The sequence below is a fragment of the Elephantulus edwardii genome, unplaced genomic scaffold (genome assembly GCF_000299155.1).
Source record: "Elephantulus edwardii isolate Elephantulus edwardi_28Jun2011 unplaced genomic scaffold, EleEdw1.0 scaffold00247, whole genome shotgun sequence".
Lineage (NCBI taxonomy): Eukaryota > Metazoa > Chordata > Mammalia > Macroscelidea > Macroscelididae > Elephantulus > Elephantulus edwardii.
The window spans coordinates 1,673,860-1,689,314 of NW_006399997.1; the positions used below are offsets into that span (position 1 = coordinate 1,673,860).

Below are 15,455 nucleotides of genomic sequence, written 5' to 3' on the forward strand. Positions count from 1 at the left end.
ACCTGATTAAGGAGATCAGCAAATTAGGTGGAGGGGGGAAAAAATCGAAGTTGGAAGATAAGAGTTATCCCTAGACTCATGTTCCCCTCCCACCCTCCCCTTCTATAAGACTTCTGAGGGCTCCAGGAGAACGGTCCCCTAAACTCATCTTCCTCCTTCCTTCAGGACATCCTTTCTGGGGAGCATACATCAATTACTGCTGTTATTTCAGTGAGTCCTCCCTGGTTTTATGTGAGTCCTCCCTGATTTTATGTATTGCCGTTTCTCAGGTAGAACTGTGGTGTTTTAGGTGCAAGGCAAGTATAAGAACAATTAGATTTACCTTCACACAGACTTTTCAGTAACTCTTGGTCAATTTACCCATTGTTAATTCTACAAGAGACAATTCAGAAAAGACCACTGCTTTATGACCAACTTGTCAAATTTGCCAAAACAACCAGTCTACCAAAAGCTTGTTCCCAGCAGTACTCTCTCTGTATGACTACATGCATGCACATATCTTTTTCCCCCTCAGATATAGTTTGCAAATATAAATATATGCTGCATGTGTAGTCCATTTTGGTATGTATTTTGTTAGAAAAATAAAAAACAATCCATTGTTGTGTTGAATTCAGCCCGTAGTGATGCAATAGGCTGAGTAGAACAGTTTGATAGGGTTTCCCTGCCTGTAATGGTTACAGGGGCAGGTGCTCTGTTTTCCCCCTGAAGACCACCTGGGGGATTTGAAACACCTTTTCGGTTAGCAACTGAGCATATAACCATTGTGCCACCAGGGTTCCTTTTGTTATTAATTTAGTTGATAAAAAACATACTCAAGCTATAATTTATTTTCTTATTTATATATTAGGAAAAGATACAATGCAGCATTTGGTAAATGTTCAATACATCAATAATTATTTTTTTAAAAAAGTTTATTGTTTTGTGTGTGTGTACCATCAAATCGGATCTGACTGGTACAAGAGGAGATAGTCCCTCCTTCTCCAGCAGAGCATCTGGTAGATTCGAACCACATACCTCAGGGATTACAATGCAGCTTCTTACCACTAGGCCTAGAGCTCCCTTATATCAATAATTCTTTTTTTTTTTTCAATTTTAAGCAGTACTTTATATACAATGGGATGGGAGAGGGGAGAGAAACACATGCATAGTCCAAATACAATGTTGAAAACATCATTTTTCATAACAAAACCCCCAACACTAAGTGTTAATAGCATGTACATGAATTCAAGAAGGACCACCCTTTATATCAATAATTCTTAATCACAGACTTCCTCATGACCGTAATTACTTGACATTAAAAGATAACATAAAAAATAACCCCTTCACATTTGTTGACTGTTTTTAGGAAGAATATTTCTTAAAGCAAGTTGTTGATAAATTTGGCAGGGTGCTCATTGATTTAAAGAAAGTCTGGCCATTTCATCTGTTGGGAGCATCCTCTGTGCAAAGGGGAGGTGCCTGGGATGTTCCCAGCAGAACATGTGGGGGCTCTGTAACAGAAACTTCTATCATGCCCTCTGAGTGTGTGCCAGACATCGTGCTACACACCTTTCAAACGTCATTCCCTGAATTCTCACAGTCAAAGCATCTCACACTCATTGCTGTTGAGTCAGAGCCAGCTCATCGCTGACCCTCTGGTGACTTTTTGGAGGCTGAGAATTGCAGCAAAAGAGACTGCTCATTTTTCTTCCCCAGAGTCACTGGTGGATTAGCAATGCCAGAGAGTTGTTAGCTTTGGTTGACAGCACAACTCCCTACAGACTATGGCACCAGAACTCCTGGAATTCTCACAATAGGCTTAGGATCAAGTCCTATGTCACAGTATATACAAGAATGTCAGAGTACAAAGCCGCCAACTAGTTCTCCAAGCTCTCAGAGTTAATCATTAGGGAGAATATCCCCTGACAGACCCTGTTACAGACCCCAACTCTGCAGCTTCCTAGTTGTGTGGCCTGGGGCAAGTGGCTTAACTTCTTTATACTTCATTTATTCATTTACAAAATGAAGACTAGTGGGGTTGCTGAAAAGATGAAATTTGTTCTGTGCTTGGCATAGAATCTGGTACATACAGTATGCCACCTCCTAGATGCCTTATTCTGTCATCTTTATTCACTGCCCAGCTCTCCAGTGTGCAGCAGGTGATTGAGATGGGGAGTCAGTGAAGGAGAGGAAGACACCCAAAGAGATAGATTGACACAGTGACTTCAGCAATGGGCTGCAGAGTTTTAGAGATGGTGAGGATAGCACAGGATAGGGCAGGGTTCAGGCTGGCTGTTTATAGGGTCCATATGAGTCATACTCGACTTGACAGCCCCTAACAACAACAGTAGATGCCAATGCACAGGGACTGCATATGACAGGAGTGAACCGCTCCTGTAGGATTTCCTAGACTATAATTCTTATGGGAGCAGGTCTTTTCTCCTGCACAGTGAATGATGGATTTGACCTTTTGATTCCCATTGCACCACCAGGGCTCCTTCTGATGCAAAGTGTTAAGACTATAAAACAAATCATGAGGCAATAACTTAATGACAATATTAAGATTGTTGTTGATTGCCATAGAGTCAAGCATGACTCATATGAACAAAAGGCCTGAAGCCCCTCTACAACTATCGACATTTATTAAAGTTCATAGGGTTTCTGGAAGCATGTTGTATTAGATAAACTTGGTAAGATCCAAACAAGACTGCTGTAGAGTCCTGAGGCCGTCCAGTTTATCTCACTTTGTAATAAGAATAGTGATATCTGTGACATATTGCAAAGCAAATCATATTATGCAATCTGTCTCCAGCTTGTTACATAGAGCAGTGATTCTCAGAATTTAGGGGACATCAGAATCACCTAAGGGGCTTATTAAAGTAGTAAAGAATTGTGCCTCCAATCTAATTGTTGTTAAGTGCATTGAGTTGAGTACAACTCATAGTGACTCTATGAAAAACAGATATGGACCCTGTCCTAGTCTCTGCCATCCTCACCATTTTTGACAATTGAGCTTATTGCTTGCTGCAGTCACTGTATCAGTCCATCTCGTTGAAGCTCTTTTGCTGACCACCTTTGGAAGCATGCTGTCCCTTTCTAAGAAATAGCCTTTCCTAGCAACACAGCTAAAGTATGTGAGAGACGAAGCTTTGTCATCTTTGCCTCCAAGGAGAACTCTGGTTTCACTTTCCACCAGCCTCTCCCAGGAGAAAGATGGGTAATCTCCTTCTATGAGACTCACTGCCTCTGAAACCCTACTGGAGGGTCAGCTGTGGGTCAGTTCTGACTCAATGGTACAACAGCAGCATGACTGATAGGCATAGAAATATGCAGAACTGGTGAAGAAAGAAATAAAAAAAAAGGGAGTGGAAGTGAGGGGAGAGGGAGAGAGGGATGAGAGAGAAGGGAAAGAGTGAGGGGTGGGAGAGAGAGAGAGGATTATGGTAATGCAATTTACAGATCATTCTTTTCATCCCAGGCACAACAAAAATCTTCTAAATCATGAGCCATGGGGGTGGGAAGGGTGGAACAGCAAGTCCACTGTGATGGATCCCCTACCTGAGAAACAGCGTCACATCACTGGAGCTCTGAGAAATGAATCATGTCTTTCATAGCAGGATTTCCATCAAAGGTATAATACTGATGACTATGCCATGGGGGATCGTAGCGGGGATTTTTTTTTTTTGTGGACAATGTAAATAAATTTGGAGATTAAACTGCAAATTAAATTGACAGCATTTAGTGTGGCTTTTGTGAGTTATGTTCACCTCAGGAGGTCAGCTTAACCAGCCTACTTGAAAAAGGAAATGTCCACAGCAAAACTGTGAAGAGGCAAATCTTTTATAGGCAAATCCCTATAAAATTGTGAATGCTTCTTCTCTCTAAAAATATCAATAAAGAGCACTTACCTGGTACCTCCCACTTTACAAGGCACTTCCATGGATATAATTTTATTGAAGGGTAACTCAAATGGTTTTCCAACTGAAAGACAGTTGACTTGGACCTACTTAGTACTCAACAGAAAGGCTTGGTGGTGACAACCAAGACAGCCTATGAAGTTGTTTCACCCTAATGCATGGAGTTGCCAGGAGTCTTAAAATCAGTGCGATGGCAGTGTTGTTGTTGTCATTGTTGGGTGTTGTTTAGTGTACTACAACTTAGTGATCTTTGAACAACAGATCTGAACTTTTCCTTATCCTGTGCCATCCTCACTATCTCTACCAAGTCCAGACCCACAATATAGTAATAGTCACTGTGTGAATCCATCTCACTGAAGATTATCCTCTCTTTCTCTAACCTTTCCCAACATCATGTCTTTTTCCAAGGACCAGCCCTTCCTGACCACAAGCCCAAAGCATGTGAGACAGTTTTACCATCCTTGCCTCGAAGGAGCACTCTGGTTACACTGTTTTCAAAACAGATGTGTGTGTTCTTTTGTCAGTATGTAGTATATTATGCATTCTTCTCCAACACTGCAATTCAAAGGCATTGATTCTTTTTTGGTCTTCCTTATTCATTGTACATATGAAGCAATTTAAAATACCATGACTTGAATGGGATGTACTTTAGTCTTTAAACTGATATCCTTGCTCATTAGCAGTGGAGAGGTCCTTGACAGCAGATTTTTCCCAGTGCAACACATTTTTTAATTTCTTGATTATTCCTGCCATGTGTGTTGATTGTGGATCCAGATAAAATGAAGCTGTTGACAACTTCAACCCTTTTTTCATCTATTGTGATGTTTCCTAGTGGTTTAGTGGTAAGGATTACTGCTTTCTTGACACTGAATTATGGTATTGATTTTTTTTAATAGATGTGTAGCTCAGGCATGTTGTGCTGGGAAAGGTAGATTAAGGAGAGGAAGACCCTCAATGAGATGGATTGACATTGTGCCTATAACAATGGTCTTGAGAGATTGTCTTGCTGGTACAGGATAGCACATGGCTCAGGTCTGTTGTTCAAAGCATCACTACGAATCATAGTTGACTTGAAGGCACCTACTAATAACAACATTTTCTAGATTTATATACTGAGCCAGTAATCTGAAAAAGCAGACTATCTGAAGAAGAGAATGGCATCACGATGGAACCTGCAATATGCAGATGACACAACCTTGCTTGCTGAAAACCAAGAGGATGTGACATCATTGCTGATGAAGATCAAAGACTACAGTCTTCAGTATGAACAACACTATACAGAACAAAACCTCCAATTGGACCAATAGGTTACATTATAATAAATAGAAAAAAGATTGGAGCTTATGTGAATTTTCTGTAGACCCGCCATCAATCTCCATGAAAGCAACAGCCAAGAAATCAAATGACATTATATGGAGCAAATATGTTGCAAAAGACCTCTTTTTAAGGTTTTCAAAGGCAAAAATTTTTATTTTGAGGACTAAGGTGTCTCTGACAAAATCATGACATTTCAACTGCATCCTTTGCATATTAAAGTTTGAACATGAACAAGAAAGACTGAGGAAGAGCTGATGCTTTGATTTATTGTACTGATGAAGAATATCCCGTGGACTTCCAAAAGAATAAACAAATCTGTCTTGGAGGAAGCACAGTCAGAATGTTCCGTGGAAGCATGGAAGGCAAAACTTCTTCTTAGGTATTCTGCACATGTTATCATGAGGAATCGGTTCCTTGAGAAGGACATCATGCTTAACAAAGGGCCAGCGAAAAGAGGAAGACTGAGTGAGATGCACTGATACAGTGGCTGCATCCATGGGTTCTAACCCAGTCATGATTGTGAAGAGGACTTAGAACCTGGCTGTGTTTTGTTCTGTTGTATATAGGGCCACTATGAGTTGGAATTGACTCAATGGGACCCATAAACAGAAAAACTTCACAAGCTAAAGCATTTATCGGTGGGTTTCCAGCTCAAAGGCCCTTGCCCACTTCATCATACTGCTTTTTCAAAGAAGGGCCACTCACTCTCTTGGATAAGGCAAAGTGACTGAAGAAATTTCCAATTATTCCCCTCCCTGCTTTGGAGATAATTTTATTGACAGAAAAGAGCAAACTCTGTGAAGGGCTGAGAAGGCCAAACATGTGCCCTCGGAATTAAGCACAAGGAGTGGCTTCATGGTAACATCAGTTAAAGGGTATAACACAAGGAATGCTGGTATCAACCCCACTACCGACGGATGAACTGACACTCAAGTCTGCACAGTGGGGGACATTGAACCCACTTACAGGACAATACAAGGTGGGAGTTGCCACCTGTTTGGGCGGTGGGCATCAGGGGAACAGTGGCAAGGATCCTGCTCACGCACAGTGTCTGGCTGCTGTTTTCTTTCAGCCCCAGAAGGTGGTATGGGCAGGTGCAGGCATCTGCAGGTTAAAGTGGGTGGCAGGCTGGTCCTGGGTGTCCACGTTCTCCTTGGACGTCTCAGGCTCCTTCTGGATGGCAGATTCTGGGTATTTGGCAGTTGACTCCAAGTCCTGGGTTCATATGTTCTTTTCTGTGGATTCAGGTCCCAGGAAGCCCTGTGATAGAAGGCCTTCAGGACCACACAGCAGTTCAGAATCGACTATTAGGGCATCTATATAGAGGCAGTGCTGCCCCATTGCATGGCTGTCACAAAGGGAGGCACAATGCCTTTCACTGGCTTTTTCTTATGAATATCACTTACCATTTCATTTTGCCCAGGACTGAAGAGTGTTCCAGGTTATGAGTGAGTCTTAGGCAGATAAAAACAACTGGTCACCTTACTTGTTATGTTTCCAAAAGCTCTTCTAGGAAATTCTACAAGAACCATATTGAGTGCTGAGAAATTTTTAGGAAAGACACAGTATGTATGTATGCATTTGCATATAGTTTCCTTGTTGTCAAAGAATATTTATGGCATTTTTCAATTTAATGTTTTGTTATTCTCTTACGGTTGTCATTAAACTTTCCCCTTAATTTCTTCTTTATATCTCATTGTTAGTTTCACAGATCTCCAAGGGGAAGTAGATAGAGAGGAAGGTTGGAAGTAAAAAAAAAAAAATAATAAAGGACATTGAATTTCATTTAAAAAGATATAATCTGAGTTGCAGAATGTTGTGGACTAATTTATGGCAGTAAGTCTCAAACTGAATGTTGTGGCAGCTCCTAATGATGGCCTCAAATGATTCAAGTGCTTGTATAATCGTCTTCCCTTAAGTGTCTTACTTGTTTGACAAAAATCTCCATTTCTCTCTCTATTGTCTATGTCTGACAAAAGCCAGTTATCATATTGTGAGCACATGTATTGAGGACATCTGGCCTAACAGTCAGCAGGCATCTGAGAACCAACAGTCATGTGAGTGATCTTAGAAGTGAACTTTTTGGCACCAGTAGAGGTTTGTTTTTTTTGTTTTGTTTTGTTTGTTAAATTTATTATTAATTTCAATGAAAATTTACAGAGACTTTGGATTTCCATTCATTCATTGTAGCACTTTTCTCCCCTCCCAACCCTGTCCCCTAGTACACTACCCTCTTGGAAAAGTAAAAGAAAAATTCTTTCATTGTTTTATAATCCCTCCTCCCAAGGTCCATTCCACTATGCAGCCTTTGCTCTGGACTCCTGTCATGACAAAAATACCTAATCACATATCCTTTTTAAACATTATTCTCCCTTATCTGTTTCAATGCATATATTATTATGTATACATTTCAATGTATACATTATTGAACCCATCTTTCTCAGTCTCACCCAAACCCTGAGATCAGTCCTGTTTTACAACAGTGGAACCATACAGTATTTGTCCTTTTGTGACTGAGATACTTCACTGAGCATAATGTCCTCCAGGGTCACCCATTTTGAATAATATTGCGTGAGTTCCTTGTTTTTCAATGCAGCATAGTATTCCATTGTGTGAATATACCACAGGTTCTCTATCCATTCGTTTGTTGATGGGCACTTAGGTTGTTTCCTACTCTTTGCTATTGTGAACAAACATGGGTGTGCAATAAACATGGGTGTTCATATATCTGTTTGGATGTCAGTTATGGTCTCTTGGGGTACACACTCAGTAGTGGAATTGCTGGGTCAAATGGTATCGCTATTTGTAACTTTTTGAGAAAGTGCCATACCGCCTTCCACAGTGGTTGCACCATTTTACACTCCCACCAACAGTGAATAAGGGTTCCACTTTCTCCACAACCCCTCCAGCATTTGTTACTTCCTGTTCTGTTAAATTTTGCTATTCTGACTGGGGTGAGATGATATCTCATAGTTGTTTTGATTTGCATCTCTCTTAGAGCTAGGGATTTTGAACATTTATTCATGTGTTTGTTAGCCATCTTAATGCCTTCTTTGGTGAAGTGTCTGTTCATATCCTGTGCCCAATTTTCTATTGGATTATTTACCTTTATCTTGTTGTGGTGCTCAAGTATTTTATAAATTCTGGATATAAGTCCCTTATCTGACATGTCATTACCAAACACTTTTTCCCAGTCTGTGGCTTCCCTTTTCACCTGCTGGAGAAGTTTTTGGATGTGCATAGGGATTTGATTCTTAGAAGGTCCCATTCATCTATTTTATCTTCTCCTGGTTGTAGGTACCATTAGAGTTTTAAGATGTATGCAGCTCCAATCGGATTCTTTCTTCTTTTTTTTTTAATTTTGTGTTTTATTTATTTAAGAAGTTCAGGCCTTGACTGCGTATTTCCGCAGTGCGTACAGGCGCTCTTTTCGCTGCTGCGAAAACGTTCTTCTCATGCTTGTTGAGCCTTGGGCTCATGGCACCTGTTTTCTTGGGCCGCAGATCCAGGGTTTTGTACTTCTTGCCCTTATAGTGTTTTCTGAGGTTCTCCTTCTGAGTCTGGTTAATAACAGTGAGAACACGGGCAATGGATTTTCGGACAACTCGGATTTTGGAGAGCTTAGAAGCCGCACCGCCTGTCACTTTGGCGACGCGCAGCTGGGAAGGCTCCACCTTCAGATCGTCCAGCTGTTTTAACAACTCCTCCTTCTTCTTGCTGCGAAGGTCCCGAGCCTTGATTTTGGCCATGGCTGAGCGATAGAACCTGGCTGCCCCTGATCCAAGCCCTCCAATCGGATTCTTGCTTTTAGCCTCATGTTGTTATATGTCATCGTGTCGCCTGTGACTCATAGGCAACAGCTCTGAAGACTGCCCTGTCCTGAGCCAGTCTCACTAACTCCAACACACCTAATCTCATTGCCCCAGTTACTGTGTCAATCTATCTCATCCTGGGTCTTCCTCTCCTGGGCTGTCCCTCCACCCTTCCAAGCATGATGTCCTTCTCCAAGGACTGGTTCTTCTTGGCCACATGGCCCAAAGTATGTGAGATGGAGCTTCAAAATTCAAGGAGAAACTTGATTTCACCCTCTCTAAGAAAGACCTATTTAAAAAAAAAAAAGAAAGACCTATTTTTTTCCCCTCCTGGTGGTCCATGGTATGTTCAAAACTCTTCTCCAACACCATAATTCGAAGGCATCAATTCTTCTGTCATCCTTAGTCGTTGTCCAGCTCTGTGATGTGTAGCAAGTAATTGTGAAGACCATTGTCTGGACTAGGCCCACCTAATTGCACATAATTGCTCTTTAGTACTTTGGAGAGGTCCCTGACAGCAGACTTTCCCAATGTGATTCGTCTTTTGACTTTTTCTTTAAAGAATAAATGTTTATTTTCTACTGGTTTACTTTAAAAGTTTGTCTTTTGATTTCTTGACTGCTGGTGCCAAGAGTATTGATTGTGGAGCTGAGCAAACTGAAATTCTTAACAATCTCAATGCCTTCCTCATCCATCATGGTGCTGCCAATTGGTCCAGTGGTGAGAAGAAATCCAAGCCATAAAACTAAATCAATTCTAAATTCCTGAACCATATAAATTGTAAGATAATTAATGCTTGCCATGTCTTGCAGAAAATGCTGTCAGAATGCGCCCTAGAAGCATGGATAACAAAACTTCATCTCACATACTTTGGGCATGTTGCTTGGAGAAGGACATCATGTTTGGAAAGGTGCAAGGTCAGCAAAAAAGAGGAAGACTCTTAACTAGATTGGCACAGTGACTGCAGCAATGGGCTCAAGTGTGTCAGAGATTATAAAGATGACACAGGATAGGATAGGCTCAGATTTCTGTTCATAGGGTAGCTATAAGTCATACTTGGCAGTACTGTACTTAACAATAACATTTTTCATGTTCTATGTTTCAGGGTAATCTGTTCTAAGGCAATATATAACTAACACAGTGTGCATCTGAATTAACTAGGTAACAAGTAGCTAAAAATGCTATTTATTTTAGTTTTTTTAAAATTGTGGTTTTGACAGAAGTTTACAGAAAAATTGGATTTTCATTCATTCATTGTTACACATTTTCTTCCCACCCCCAGTTCACTTTTAAAAAAAAAAAAACCACAAAACACCTCATTCATTTTTGCACAATTTCCTCCCTCCCTCCTCCCCTCCCCTAGTCCTCTTTGCAATGTACCTCTTATTCTGGACCATTGTCTTACATATAATACCTAATCATATATTCTTTTTAAACAGTTCTCTCCCATGTCTGTTCCAATACAGTGTTCATTATCTATCCATATTTATAGGCCTTATCCCCAAAGATTTTTATAGAAATGGCAGGGCATTTCACCAGGTCAATCTCAAGAGAACTAGAACTGAGCAAATTTCTGCTTGAGAGTACATAGCTAGAATAACACTTCAGGAAAGACCTTGGGTAAGAAGAAGAGGAGATGTGGAAGAAGGTGCCAGATAAAATACAGACTTCTCAATTTAATTTTCATTTTAGAGAAATAAAATATAATCTTTTACTATAACTGTCTGGTATAGAATTTAGTGTACAGGATGAGATTGCCCATCTTTCTTCTTTGCAGTAGCTGGTGGATTTAAACTGCATGACTTTGGGTTGGCAGTGAAACTCCTTATGCATTAGGCCACCAGAGCTCCTCCACCCCTTTCTTTTAGACTGAAATATATTGTCTGTTGTAAGGAGAGACTGGTCCTTGGAGAGGGACATCATGTTTGGGAGGGTGGAGGGACAGCGCAGGAGGGGAAGGCCCTCTAGGAGATTGATTCAGTGACTGGGGTAATTGGGATGGGTGTGTCAGAGACAATAAGATTGGCACAGGACAGAGCAGAGTTTAGGACTGTTGTACATAGGGTCGCTATGAGTTGCAAGCAACTCGACGGCACATAACAACAACAACATTCCTATACTCTAAATGGCAGCTGGTGGCCTAATGGGTAAGGAGTTCCACAGCCATCCCAAAGTCATGCAGTTCAAATCCATCAGCTACTTCAAGGGAGAAAAATGACAGTCTCATCCCATTGACCCACTGGAGAAGCCTCTATGAGTCCATTCTAATTATACGGCACAAAACAACAGCAACAAATGGCACCTAGGAGGGAAGGCCTCATCTTAAAGGGACAGCTTCCAAGTCAAGGAAGGGAGACTGGAGGTAAAAGCTAACCAGAGTGAAAGCCTCACCAAAAGTGAGGGCCCAACCAACAGTGACATGGCACCTTCCTTTCAAGATTGCAGGGTTTTCCCCTCAAGCATGTGAAGGTCTGAGTTCTTCCTGTCTGTGGAAAGTGGGCCTCCAGCTCAGCCTTGATGCTCTTATCTTCAGTGTGTTGTCAGTGGGGCTACAGGCTGGCCTGGCTGGTCCTGCCAGACTGCACCGCCCTTTGTTCTTCTACAGTGATGGGCTTCTACAGGAGTGAAGCTGTTTATAAAGTTCTACCTTGTTCCCCATCCTTAACCAGTCCTCTCTGTGAGTCCAGTGTCTGGGTGGCCAAGCAGTGAGGTGAGGGGGCCAAGTGCAGGTCCTGTGTGCCTCCACTTCTGGGGAGACCAACCCAGCACAATGAACACCACTATGTGGTGGGTGCCGCCCACAGGACCAGGGAACTTACTCGATCCTTCTGGGTTTTTTGGCACCGCATTTCCCAGAGCTGGGAATGAATGCCAGTCTTTTCCCACAGCCCTCCAGGAACTCAAACGAATGCAGCAGCTGCTCATAATAAATGTGTGCTTTTCTTATTCGGAGTGTGTCTGGGTCTCTGATGAGTTCTATTTATTGCGCTCTCAGCCCTGTAAAGAAGAGGATGGTTCCAAAGACATTTCTTAATGACTGAGGTTTTAAGAACTCCTGCTTTCACATCTTTTGTACTGCCACAGCTTCTTGTCTCAGAGAACAGCCTTAATTTTGATGTATTTTTCCTGGACTATGAAACGGCTTCAATGAGAGAAGGAATGAATGAGAATCTGAATGTTTGTGCTGAGTGTGTACATATATGTATGTGTGTGTGAGAGAGAGAGAGGGAGATTGGCTGGGTAGACTAAAATACATAATGCATGATACAAGGATGATAAAGGCTCAGAGAATGTGCAGCTGCAGTAGAATCGGAGACTTAAATATGTCCTTCAAAACCAGACATGACAACAAAGTCATGTTGCTCTGTGCGCCGGTTCCGTCTTGCCCAGCACCTGACCTGGTGCAAGCTGAAAAGCTACAATGGGGAGTGCTGCCAAATCTCTCTCCTGAGAGTAACTGTCTGAATTTTTGAGAAGGAAGGAGATTTGGAATCACATATTGTATACAGAATATCTGCTTGCTCTGGAGACTGTCAACCCTGGGAGGTAAAAGGGAAGAAACTAAAAAATATTAACTCATTGCTATAGAGTTAGAACCAATTCACAGCTGACCCTCCAATAGGTTTTCAGAGGCTATAAATAATATGAGAGGAGATGGCCCATCTTTCTCCAGCAGAGCAGATGGTAGATTTGAATCACCTGCCTTTGGGTTGGCAGGGCAACGCCTACCCCACTGGGCCACCAGAACTCTGTAAAGGTTTTTTTCCATGAAACCCAAAAGGCTAAGACAAAATTTTAAAAAGCTATAAATCCCATTGTCATTTTGATTTGCATCTTTCTTATTGCCAGTGATTTGGAGCATTTTTTCATATGTCTGTTGGCTATTTGAATATCTTCCTGATGCAAATCAAACCACAATGAGATACCGTCTCGCTCCAGTAGCAGTGGCCAAGTTTAACAGAACAGCAAGTAATAAATGTTGGAGAGAATGTGACGAGATAGGAACTCTTTTACATTGTTAGTGGGATTGTACAATGGTACAAATACTCTGGGAGGCAGTTTGGCACTTCTTCAAAAAGCTAAACATAGAAATGCCATATGACCCAGCTGTTCCATTGCTTGGAATATACCACAAGAAAATGAAAACTGAGGCTCAAATGGAAACTTGTACACCAACGTTCATAGCAGTTCATATTCACCATCACAAGAACACAGAAGCAGCCCGGATATCCAACCACAAATGAATGGACTGAGAAGTTGTGGTACATTCATACAAGGGAATACTACGCAGCATGCAGGAATAATGATTTTGTAAATTACTACCTAATTTGTGTGGGACTGGAGAGCATTATGCTGAGTGAACTAACTCAGTCCCACAAGGACAAATACTGTCCAAAACCATTATTGTAGAATGAGTATGAGAATCCAAGGGGGGGAAGGGTGGATATAGAGGAGTGAGGAAGGATGTGGGGGTAGGGTGTTAATCATAGGGTTGCACAATTCCACGAGTTAGTGGGGTGAAGGAAATGGGAAGTATCTTTCATGTAAAAAACAATGTATTCAAACTTAGTAAATAAATCAGAATAATTTTTTTTTAAAAGTATAAATCTGAAGATGACAGTACTGTTTAACATTTTGTATGCCAGGAAGAAACCCATTGTTCCAGGACCCATCACTCCAAACAGGATTATCCTGGAGGGCTTAAGGGTAGAATGGATCTAGACTTAGAGAATAACATGGAATTACATTGCCAGCCCAAAGGCACATGGTTCAAATTCATCAGCTGCTCCATGCGAGAAAGATAGGCAGTCTTCTCCCATGTGATTTATAGCCTCTGAAAATCAATGAAGGGTTAGCAAGAAATAATTTTCAACTTGATGGTAATGAGCAACAATAATAATATAAAGCTCTTGTTGTTGTTATGTGCCGTCGAGTTACCTCTGACTCACAGCGACCATATGTAGAACAACTCTGAACCCTGCTCTATCTTGAGCCAGTTTTATTGTCTCTGACACACCTACCCCAAGGTCTTCCTCTCCTGTGCTGTTCCTCCACCCTTCCAAGTATGATGTTCCTCTCCAAGGATTGATCTCTTCTGCTAACATGCACAAAATATGTCAGACAGAGCCTCAAAATCCTTGTCTCCAAGGAGCAGCCTGGTTTCACCCTCTCTTGGACAGACCTATTTGTTCTCTTAGCAGTCCATGATTTATTCACTGCTCTTCACCACCACAACTTAAAGGCATCGATTCTTCCTCTATCATCTTTAGTCATTTTCCAGCTCTCTGATACATAGCAAGTAATTGTGAACATCATTCCTGGATTGGGCATATCTTAGTCTCTAGACCGACAGAGTTGCTCTTCAGTACTCTGGAGAAGTCTCTGACAGCAGATTTTCTTAATGTAATTCGTCTTTTGATTTCCTGGCTGCTGGTACCAGTGCTGATTGTGGAGCCAAGCAAGTTGAAGCTGTTAACAATCTCAATCTCTTCACCATTTATTATGATGCCGCCAATTTGCCCAGTGGTGATAATCTTAGTTTTTTTGATGTTGAAATTAAATCCATATTGAAGGCTGCAGTCCTTGACCTTCTGCAGCAAATGGCTCAAATTCTCCTCAGTTTCAGCAAGCAAGGTTGTGTCCTCTGCACAACACAGGTTGTTGGTGAGTCTTCCTCCAATCCTGATGCCACATTCTTCCTCATAGAATCCAGTCTCCCGGAAGACCTGTTCCGCATATAGATTGAAAAGGTATGGAGATAGAATGTATCCATGGCGTACACCTTTCCTAATTTTGAACCATGCAGTGTTTCCTTGCTCTGTTCTCATTAATCTAATGCAACTTCCTGTTTTGTTTATAAGAAGAAACTAGGCTTCCTCTTAGTCCTCTCTGGGCATCTGAAAGACTAAGTGCTACCTCAGATACTTGCCGTGAGGATTATGTGTGATGATGTAAGCACACCATGTTTATTGCATCTTTGTTCACAATAGCAAAGAATTAGAAACAACTCAAGTGCCCATCAACAAACGAATGGGTAGAGAAGCTGTGATATATTCACACAATGGAATACTATGCAGCATTGAAAAACAAGGAACTCATGAAATATACAAAATGGGCGACCCTGGAGGAGGACATTATGCTGAGTGAAATATCTCAGTCACAAAGGGACAAACACTACATAATGCCACTGTTATAAAATAGGACTGACATGGGGGTTGGGGATAATTAAGAAAAGAGGGGATAAATAATCTACCTGGCATTGAAACAGATGAAGGAGTTGTTGTTGTTGTTGTTATGTGCCGTCGAGTCGCTTGCGACTCATAGCGACCCTATGTATAACAGCCCTAAACTCTGCTCTGTCCTGTGCCAATCGCACTGTCTCTGACACTCCCATCCCAATTATCCCAGTCACTGAATCAATCCACCTCAT

At 41.5% G+C, this 15,455-nt stretch overlaps 1 pseudogene; it reads right to left on the reverse strand.

The window, feature by feature from the left end:
* Positions 1-8,598: 8,598 nt before the first annotated feature.
* Positions 8,599-8,962, reverse strand: LOC102874681 (annotated as a pseudogene).
* Positions 8,963-15,455: the final 6,493 nt, after the last annotated feature.